The sequence below is a fragment of the Vigna radiata genome, unplaced genomic scaffold, assembly GCF_000741045.1.
Source record: "Vigna radiata var. radiata cultivar VC1973A unplaced genomic scaffold, Vradiata_ver6 scaffold_418, whole genome shotgun sequence".
Taxonomy (NCBI): Eukaryota; Viridiplantae; Streptophyta; class Magnoliopsida; order Fabales; family Fabaceae; genus Vigna; species Vigna radiata.
Window position 1 is genome coordinate 128,365 of NW_014544148.1, and position 10,212 is coordinate 138,576.

Sequence of the window (10,212 nt, forward strand, 5' to 3'; positions counted from 1 at the left end):
AGCTGCCAGATTCTTTTAGAGTTTTTCCTACTTTAATGTTACAGATGATTCAACATATTTGAACCATAAAAACCCAAGTTTAACTTGGGAACATACGACTNCTATCCAACCAAAGGAGGCTGATCCAGAAAACATAACTATTAANGGTATATATCATTACTGAATCTCAATTCCTTTCCTACCACAAAAACATTCAACTACCACTATCCACATATATATCATAACCAGTCAAACAACCTCATCCACAACACAATCAACAACAAAGTTTATACTAAACAACATAATTGAATCAAACAAACAAAAAAAGCCGATGGCCAAACCCAAATTTTCCATAAACAGGGAAATGAAATGCAAAACCCTACAATACCCTATATACAACAACATAGTCAGCAAAGGCAAACCCAATTTGGAATTACGATACTTACAAGTGCCAGCCAACAATGGTGTTTCGCTAGACAACCGGCCACAGGAAGTCACGACCTCCCCACCTACTGACCGAACACCCCACAAACGAACGACGCACTGATGAAGGCTCTGGACACTCTTTTACTTACAATACCTACAAGTCACAACCCAAATCATTTACTCCACCGAACACATTAACGATTTGCGGAAAAAAAATAAAACTTACCAATGGCTGCGAACGACGACAGAATGGATGACCATCCACACCAGCCGGAGGGACTCCGATAGCTCACATGCACCGAACGAAGAAGCACTAAACGACCAGCCACAACAGCCTTTCTGAAGGAAGAGATTTGCACAATANGGTTGCAGAGAATAAGGGTTCTAAGGGTTTCTAAAAAATTCTAAGGTATGGGTTCTGTAACTCGAAGAGGGGAAAATCACCCTATTTAATTTCCTGACCCCTTTACCGGCGACGNAAATCCTTCGGTAATGACCGCCAAACATATCATTGCATTTACCGACGGCGTTAATCCTTCGATAATGTTACACCCAACATTCCGCCGGAAGATCCTTCGATAAAACAATATTACCGGCGGAANATATTCCTTCGGTAAATTTCCGCCGGAAATCTCCCCCTTTCTTGTAGTGGTAAGACACACGAATCGATGTAACACTCTTATTAGTGAAGATAGTGCACCCAACTAGATGCAACATATATGCTCTGGTAGCGTACTCCCATTACTGATAGATATGGCTGCTAGTGATTCGCAAAGAAGTTGGTTGGTGAACGGGCAACGTCTAAAGCATTATTTGGGTGGATAAGTTGAATGCCTTTCCAAAGTTATGGAGTTGGTTGACCCTTGAGCATGATGGTGTCAAGCTAAAGACGTTAAACAAGCGCTTACTGGGAGGCAACCCAACTTTCTAAAATTATTTTCTTTATTATTATTTTTTTTTTGCTTGTAGTTATAGGTCATGATGTATTAGCTTGAATGAACTTTAATGCAATGGTTTGACTATAAAATTTTGTGTGATGAGTAATATGTTTTGGTGGTTAATGATATTAATTAATATTGAGATGATGCATGAAGTGCCTATATACAGGTGGTTGATCACAATAATTGATTGAAACAAATGCATGAGATTAAATTGTGATTGTTATACTTGGCAGGATGTGTATCTGAGTTTTGGAATTTGATTATCCTGTGAGAGGATTGGAATCCAGAGTTTTTGATTGATTAAATGCTATTGCTTTGAAATCATGATTGACTTTGCCTATTTTTTTATGATTGAACCACTTGTTTGCTTGTTACAAATGATCAAGGCCATTTATTTTTCTTCCATATAAACCAAAAAAATTTCGAACCCAAAAAAAGAACAATGATTGTTCTATGTTAACACCTTAGCAAGTCTACCAGATCATATTAAGTAATAAATAGACAGTAAGTCCGAATATCGTTTCCCAAGGGACTCTTAGGCCTAATCGTTTACGTGAATTGATTTCTTAAGACTTGACAAAGAATAAATTTAGAGTTTATAATGCAAAAACTAAAATAAACATGCAAATGCAAAAGCTTGATCGATTGACAGATAAAGATATAGATGAATGGTATTGTTGGGGTTTACGGTTTCATCCTAATCCACTCTCCTATATCTACTATTCTTATTAAGTTCAACTTTGTTATCAATGTTCATGCAACTTTCTAATTTACTCTAAACCCGATGTCTTGGCGAAGAGAGCCTACTCTCAATTACTAGTTTACTATGTCTAGTTTCCCTAGTAATTTGTCATGCATTTCAGTGCACAGAAGCTTAAAGCCATTTACCGTCCTATTCCTATGTCTAGGTAATATTGCTAATCAAGAGAATTTCCTCATGTCTAGATTTCCCCGTATGTGTCCATATCGACAAAATCAATGATCATGACATTGAATGAGTTAAACAATGGAAGCATAAAGTATAGAGAAGAAAACTAAAACTATTGATAACTTAAGTATATGAATAAAATAAAAACTGATATAGGAGAGTTTCAATAGGATTACATCGTTCTCCAACAACAAAGGGTTTTAGTTCACCATTGTCATGGTGAAACTATATGAATTGAATGGAAAATATAAAAGAGATGACCCTAGAATTGAAAGATTGGAGCTTTCGCATCCAAAATTCGCCTCCAAGGTGTGAGAATGGGTGTTTCTGCGTCTTTTCTCTGCCAAAAGATAACCCTAAGGTTTGCATAAATCTATTTATAATCTATGAAAAATTACAGAAAACAGGCCCAAGCCCAATTACAATGCTCAGCGCTGGTTTCACCGCTCAACGATTGGTGCGGCACTCAAGTGGGATGCTTAGCGTTCACACCCAGGCGTCTAGCAGTGCTGTTTCTGAAAAGGCCAGCGCTCAGTGCTAGATCTGACGCTCAACGGTGGGTGTGACTCTATCTTTTCCCCTCAGTGTTGGCGCTTAAGCGTCTGACAGTGGCTTTCTTCACAAAGCTGGCGCTCAGTCCTGAAACTAGCGTTGAGCGGTGGCTGCGATTCTTCCTTTGCAGCTTTCTTCATCCTTTCTTGAGTCCAACTCCTTCCTACGTCACTCTCCACCATTCAATTCTCATATAATCCTGTCAAAACAAGGAAAATGATAACGATCTAAAAATCGTTATTTTTATACTTGAATTTAATATCAAAACACACCCTTTATGACTTAGAATTGTTACCAATGAGGAGCATTGGTAAATCTTGAAGAAATTAGTTTTGATGATGCTACAAGAAGTTTTACCTGAAGGAATGTTTAAAAGCACTTTGTAGAAAATAAGTGTAATAGGAAAGTCTTCAAATTTTGTAAAACTTGTATTTTTACTGAAATAATCGATTATGTTAAGCAATAATCGATTATCATGAGTCTTTCAGGAATAATCGATTATCACCTAACATAATCGATTATCATATTTTGAAAACCTGTAACGGACTTGAATAATCGATTATCACTTACAATAATCGATTATTAGTGGCAGTTGGGACTTGACCTTTGATATTCAGAGTAGCTGGCTATATATTGGACTTTTAAAAATTTCAGATGCAACGTTATTGAACAAAAGCTCTTGCAAAATAGTGTTTGGCAGAGGAAATTCTCAAAGCTATAGTTCAAGTTCCCTTGCTTGGTCTCGTGAACAGGAGAAGCTCGCGTTTCGTGTGTCAATAGTCGATGCAAGTTCTCTTCGAGTTAGCAAGGTGCTCTGCCTGGTCTCGTGAATAGGAGAAGCTCGCGTTTCGTGTGTCAATAGTCGGGGCGGTTCTCTTCGAGTTGGCAGTGTTCATCTTCCGGTTCGTTCGTCGAAGGAAGGTTTATTTTATCAGATTTTATTCACTATTTTTGTAATCTGTGAAACTCATTTTTAGTGGAACTGTTAATCACTTTTTATAGTGATTAACGACTGGACGTGGATTCTTTTGAATAGAACCAGTATTAAAGTTACTTGTGTGATTTTTCTACTCCCTGCACTTGTTATTTTTATTTGCACATCAACTGTTTAATAATTTTTCTCTCAGAAAATTAATTTTATAAACTGACCATTTTAATCTTAAAAAGTTGAATGAACATGCTTTCCGCTACCTTAAGTTTTATTCTGCTGCGTTATACTCTATCTCCGAACAATACCGATTGTTCCCACAATTGGTATCAGAGCTTGCTTTGATAGTTTTTCAAAAATTGCAAAAATGGTTGGTCATCATAACCAAAATCAAGTTTATGCTGAGGGTGCTTGATGGGTGTAGCACCCCATGCAAAATTTAATGTGCAATTAGAAATGTAGTATAGCTAGGAAATGACTCCTAGGTCGTCTCTCAAGGACCAATTTTGCGGTTCAAGAATTAAGTCAAACACAAAGTGGGGGGGGGGGAGGGGTTTGTGAAAGGTTTGTGAATGCAAATGAACTAAATTAAAACNCGNANGCAAACNNANANNNAAACACAGATGTAAAAACGGTTTCAAAGACAGAATGAAAACGGTCGGTCATTAACTTAATTACAATGTTTCCTATCGCAGGCTAATTATGTTTTCATAAAAGTGAACTAAGAGAACGCAATGTTAACTTCAAATCTAATTTACACCATGTAGTTTCATCAACTAAGAGAAGACTCAACACCAACTGGGCAACTAAGTTATACCCAATTACTAGTGCAAATACAGATTTAATATTAACCAAGTCAAGTAGCAATTACACATACAATCCAGAAATCTCAAGGAAACAATGCAATATCGCTAATGACCAACCAAACTAACCTAAGCTAACATCACAACTAAATTAACACAATCGTAAGCGAACGAGAACAGTAAATTTAACGGTCCTAAAACAAGATGTGCAATCAACATGGGGGAAAATTAAAAGACAATAGAACTTGAAATTAAATTGCTAAGTTAGAATTTAAATGCACATTGTAACTTGGAATAAAAGAAGCAACACTAGCTAATAAATAAAAAAAACACTTTGCATCTCAGAAATCCGTGCAGCTGAAATGTATGTTCAAGATAAAAATGTGTGAACCAAATTAAAATGAACGTTAAGCTAAGCATTCAAATGCATAAAGATAGATGGGGCAACACTTGAAAAGTTTAATGAGTAAAGCTTAATAATAAAAAAAAAGTCCAACTTCAAAAACAATTAAAACTCCATGTGCCATCTATGCTAGACATCACCGGTTCACCTTTGCAACTGTAAGCAACCATGCAGCTCCTTGCCAAATCAAGTCACCCTGTCCTCTCCATAAGAAGCCGTGATTGTGTGCACCCATCTCTTCTAAAGCAATTTAATTAACGCCTCCCCTCCAAATTAAATGTATCACCGTGCAGCTCCTGGAACAAAGTCGTGACTTCTCTCCCAATTGGAATAAGCATTATAGAAGCAGTAGCTGGGATTCTATCCAACAAATTTAGCACCACTTGCTTCTAATTTAAAGTGAAGGCAGCTCTCTCCAAATGATCAATCACGTGTGTGCTGCATCACCCTGTGTGCATCGTCCTCATCCAGCAAAGAAAAAAAGAAAAAAAGAAAAGAAAAGAAAAAAAAAAGAAAAAATGAAGAAAATAAATAATTGCAAACAAAAAAGGAAGAAGAAAAAACGAAAAAGAAAAACAAAAAAGGAAGGAGGAAAAAAAAGAAAAAAAGGGTGCACGTGAATAAAATGAAAAGAAAAAGAATGGTGATTAAATGGGAGAGGTATTGCACGTGATGAATTGGATTTGATTTCCTTGGAAAAATGCTCATAAGCAATTAATATTAATGCATGATAGATCACTTTAGAATTTTTTTTTTTGGAATTTTGTTTTATTAGGTAATAATTTGAATCAACATTATGCCAAGAATTCTAAGCAATAATTAAAAATAATATATTGATTGCTTCATTCAGTTTCTTCCTAAAAAGAAAAATATGATTTCTTTTTAATGGATAATTTTCTGACAATTATTATAATTTGATTTATTAGACCATTTTCTTTCCTTGTTTTGTTAATTGTCAATTAATTCGCCATTAAGGCAAGATCACAATAATATTACAATGTGTGTATATAAATACGCACTTTAAAGAGAAGAAGAGGGGAGAGGAGAAAAATCCAATTTCAGAAAGAGAACATAAGGGAACAAAAAAAAAGGAGTGGGGCAAAGAGGCACGTGCACAGATGAATGAACAACTTTCTGTGGAAGCTTTTTGTGGTGTAGTGGAGGACCTTTAAGGCAGCTTCAGAAGGGTGGAGATCAATTTCCTAGTTATATTTCCTTTCCCATTCTTATTGGACTTTTTGTTTTCATTTTATTTTCTTTTCTTTTATTTCTTTGGTTTTTGTATATTGTTTTATTATTGATGGTTTGTTGTACTCGTTTTTTAATAAAAGTACGAAATATAAGAATCATAGAAAGTAAATAAACAAAATGGAAAAAGCAAAAATTAAAAAAAAAACAATAAAATATTAAAACCACGAAAATTGTTATAGCGTTTAGCACCTTTATTTTTAAATATTGGTTTTTAAGTAAAATAAATAAATTGTAAATTGTAAAAATGACCTTACAGTGTCAAACTTTTCCTTGCAGTGTCAATTTACTGGTTATATTTCCTTTCCTTGCAGTGTCAAACTTTTCTGAGGTCAAATGTCTAATAAAAAATAACAATTTGACGTTTTTCTCGAGACGTTTGTGCACATGTTGTTTGAAAACCTTCACCTTTCACTTTTTCAAAATAAAGGATCTTCCCCAACAAACATTGTCATTGCCCTCAAGAACAAAAACCTTTACACTGGGCAGATTGGCCTGGCCAAAATCATCCTCGCTTGCGCTAGTGGGGTGATCCCTGAATCCATCGAGGCAAATAATTTTTTTTTNAAAAAAAAAAAAAACAAAAGAGAATAAGTCCTCTAGATTGAAAACCCGAAAGGGCGGTCTAGGAAGAAAAAAAGAGAAAAAACGACTAATGTCGAGGTCATCTAGTCGTAAAATTAATCTTTTGAAAATAAAGCAAGCAGAGTTCAAAATGATGTGTGGCCTTCTTGTCTTTATCTAAAAAGCAAAAATATATACATTGTCACCGCGTTTGAACCAAAAATAAATTCTTTTTCAAAATCATCCCCAAGCAAGAGTTGTCATCAAGTATGAGTCAACTCATGATGCAAATGAAGAGCACTCAATGATCATATAAAGAGAATTCATCAAGAAGAGTGAATAAAAAAAAACAAAACAAAAAAAATAAAAATGAAAAAAAACAAAAAGAAATCACAAAGTGATGTTGAGAAAAAGGAAGAAAATCAAAGTTCAATAAAGAAAAAAGCAAGCAAAGTGCTCAAAAAGCCAAAGAGTGGATGCAATGTCTAGATGATAACCCTTGTTTAAAAAAAAAAATAACCAACAAACATTCATTTGGGCCTTTATATCTTTTCTTTCAATACCTTTTAACCCCTAGCCACGTTACAAGCCTAATAAAGCCCACACAGATTGGATAATGTTTGCTCAATTTTTCATAAAGCTTAATTTTGCGATAAGACGAAATGACTTTCAATGTGTCGTAAAAAAAATATATAGAAAATGAATGAAAACAAAAAAAAAAACAAAACAAAAAAGTAATGTCTCAGGAAGAGGGGATCTCCCTGCCAACTAGCCAGAAGCATGTAGAAGAAAATCAAACCAGTTGGGGGCCATCCATTTAGCCTATCCTTTTCATGCCCATTACCTCTTCCAAACAAAACCCTATGCCAAAAAACAAACTGGGGCAGCTTTGTGAGTCTCATACAAATTTTTCATCAACCCATGATCCCAAGACTGGGGCAACTTTGTGAGTCTCATACAAATTCTTCATCAACCCATGATCCCAAGACTGGGGCAGATTTACAAGTCTCATTTGATTTGTTCACCCTAATTTTCATGGATCCATACCCCTATGCTCATTTTCCCAAACACTAAACCGGGGCAAAAATTTTTTGGTATATCGTGTTTTGTCTTGACAATCACATATTACATCTCTTTCAAGGAGTGTATGAGGAATGATGTGCCCACATGGTTGTCCTAGTCTTCTCCAAACCCTCCTAAACATCTCTCATTTTCCACCTACCAATTCAAGCATGTGTGCACTGATGTCTCGAAAGGAAAAGTCAAAATGCAATAATATCAAATTTAGATCTCGGATGTATGACATTACTCAGTTTTCGCAAAACATTGAAAATAAAGACCAGTTTGATGATTGCAAGTAAGATGACTGACTCAAGCAAAAAGAAATGCAAAACAAAGCAAATGTTTTTCATCAATTCATAAAAAGAAAATTTTTCGGATCAAAACTCTCTTCATTCATATAAATGGTTATCGAATCCTTCTTCTTCAAAAATACAAAAAAAAAAAAATAATAACATTAAGATTTTTCTCTTTCAAGCCATATTGTTTCAAAAATCAAATTTCCATCAAAATTGCAAAACATTTCACAAAATTATGAATTTCAAGAATTTCACAATTTGTAAGCCCAGTTTCTACACTGGCTCCCAAGCCTAGTTTTACCTGGACCCCAAAGCCCAGTTTCTACACTGGCCCTCTAAGCCCAGTTTCACCTGGCCCATAAGCCTAGTTTTTACACTGGTCCCTGAGCCCAGTTTTTACACTGGCCCATAAGCCTAGTTTCCACAATGGCCCTTAAGCCCAGCTCGCCTGACCCCAAAGCCCAGATCCCACACTGGCTCATAAGCCCAGTTTCACACTAGCCCCCAAAGCCCAATTTCCATATCGGCCCACAAGCCCAATTTCCATATTGGCCCACAAAGCCCAGTTTCCACACTAGCCCCAAAGCCCAGTTTCCACACTGGCCCATAAGCCCAGTTTCACTTGAACCACAAAAGCCCAGTTTTGTCTGGCACCCAAAGCCCAGTTCGCCTGACACCTTAAGCTCAAGTTTTTCTTTCGGCCCTCTGCTTGGCAATGGTCGGATTTAAGTTTCTGTTCTGTGAGTTTGGCCCTCTGCTAGGAAATGGTCAAATCCAGGTTTTAATTTTGTTATCGGCTCTCTGCTTCACAATGGTCAAATTTAAGTTTCTCTTTTGTGATTTTGGCCCTCTGCAAGGCAATGGTCAAATCAAGGTTTTAATTTTGTTATCGGCCCTCTGCTTCGCAATGGTCAAATTTAAGTTTTTCTTCTGCGATTTTGGCCCTCTGCAAGGCAATGGTCAAATCCAGGTTTTAATTTTGTTATCGGCCATCTACTTCGCAATGACCAAATTTAAGTTTTTCTTCTGCGATTTTGTCCCTCTGCAAGGAAATGGTCAAATACAGGTTTTAATTTTGTTATCGGCTCTCTGCTTCGCAATGGTCAAATTTAAGTCTCTCTTCTACGATTTTCGCCCTCTGCAAGGCAATAGTCAAATCCAGGTTTTAATTTTGTTATCGGCCCAGGAAAGATTGATATTACCAACGACCATGATTCGTCGGTAACGTACAAAATTCGTCGATAATTAGCATTTACCAACGGCTTACCGACGGCCAACACACCGTCGGTAAAAAGGTTGTCGGTAACTTTTACCGAAGGATTTTGGCCGTTGGTAATTACCGAAGGCTTTTGGCTGTCGGTAATTATCGAAGGATATAGGCCTTCGGTAAATCCGTCGGTAAATGTTGTGACCTGGTTCATCTTCTTCCTCTTCCTTCCTCGCTGTGTGTCATTTTTTTTTTTCATTTCCACGAACTCCACCACCAAAAAACCATCACGCGAATAACCATAGGGAAACATGGAGAGTTGAGCTCGCCGGAAAAGTTTAGGACCGGTGATGTTGTGTCATTTTATCATGGAGAGTTGAGCTCACCGAAAAAGGTTAGGACCGATGATGTTGTGTCATTTTATCATGCACAGTTAAGCTCGCCGGAAAACTTGAGCTCGCCAGAAAAGTGGAGCTCGCTGGAAAAGTTAAGCTCGCCGGAAAAGTGGAGAGCATCCCGTGATGATGGAGAGTATCCTGCGACGGTGGAGAGCAACCCGCAATGGCAGAGAGCTGAAGCCACAAGAAGGTAAGGAGAAATGAGAAATGAGTAGTGGTGGTGTGAAACTGAGATGGTAAAGAAAAATGAGGAGAAATAAGCGTGTTTGCCCATTATATTCTATTCATTGTGAGGCCCTAATTCTCGACTNGAGGGGACACCAAAAGCCTCTGCCCTTCCATCCCTTGGATAGATAGAGAGAAGGGGCAGAGTTTTGGGTTTTTTCATGTTGTCAAAGAGTTGAACAATGAAAATGGATGACTAGTGCCTGATCGAATTGATCGGATCATGTAGGAACAAGGTTCAAGTCTAACGGT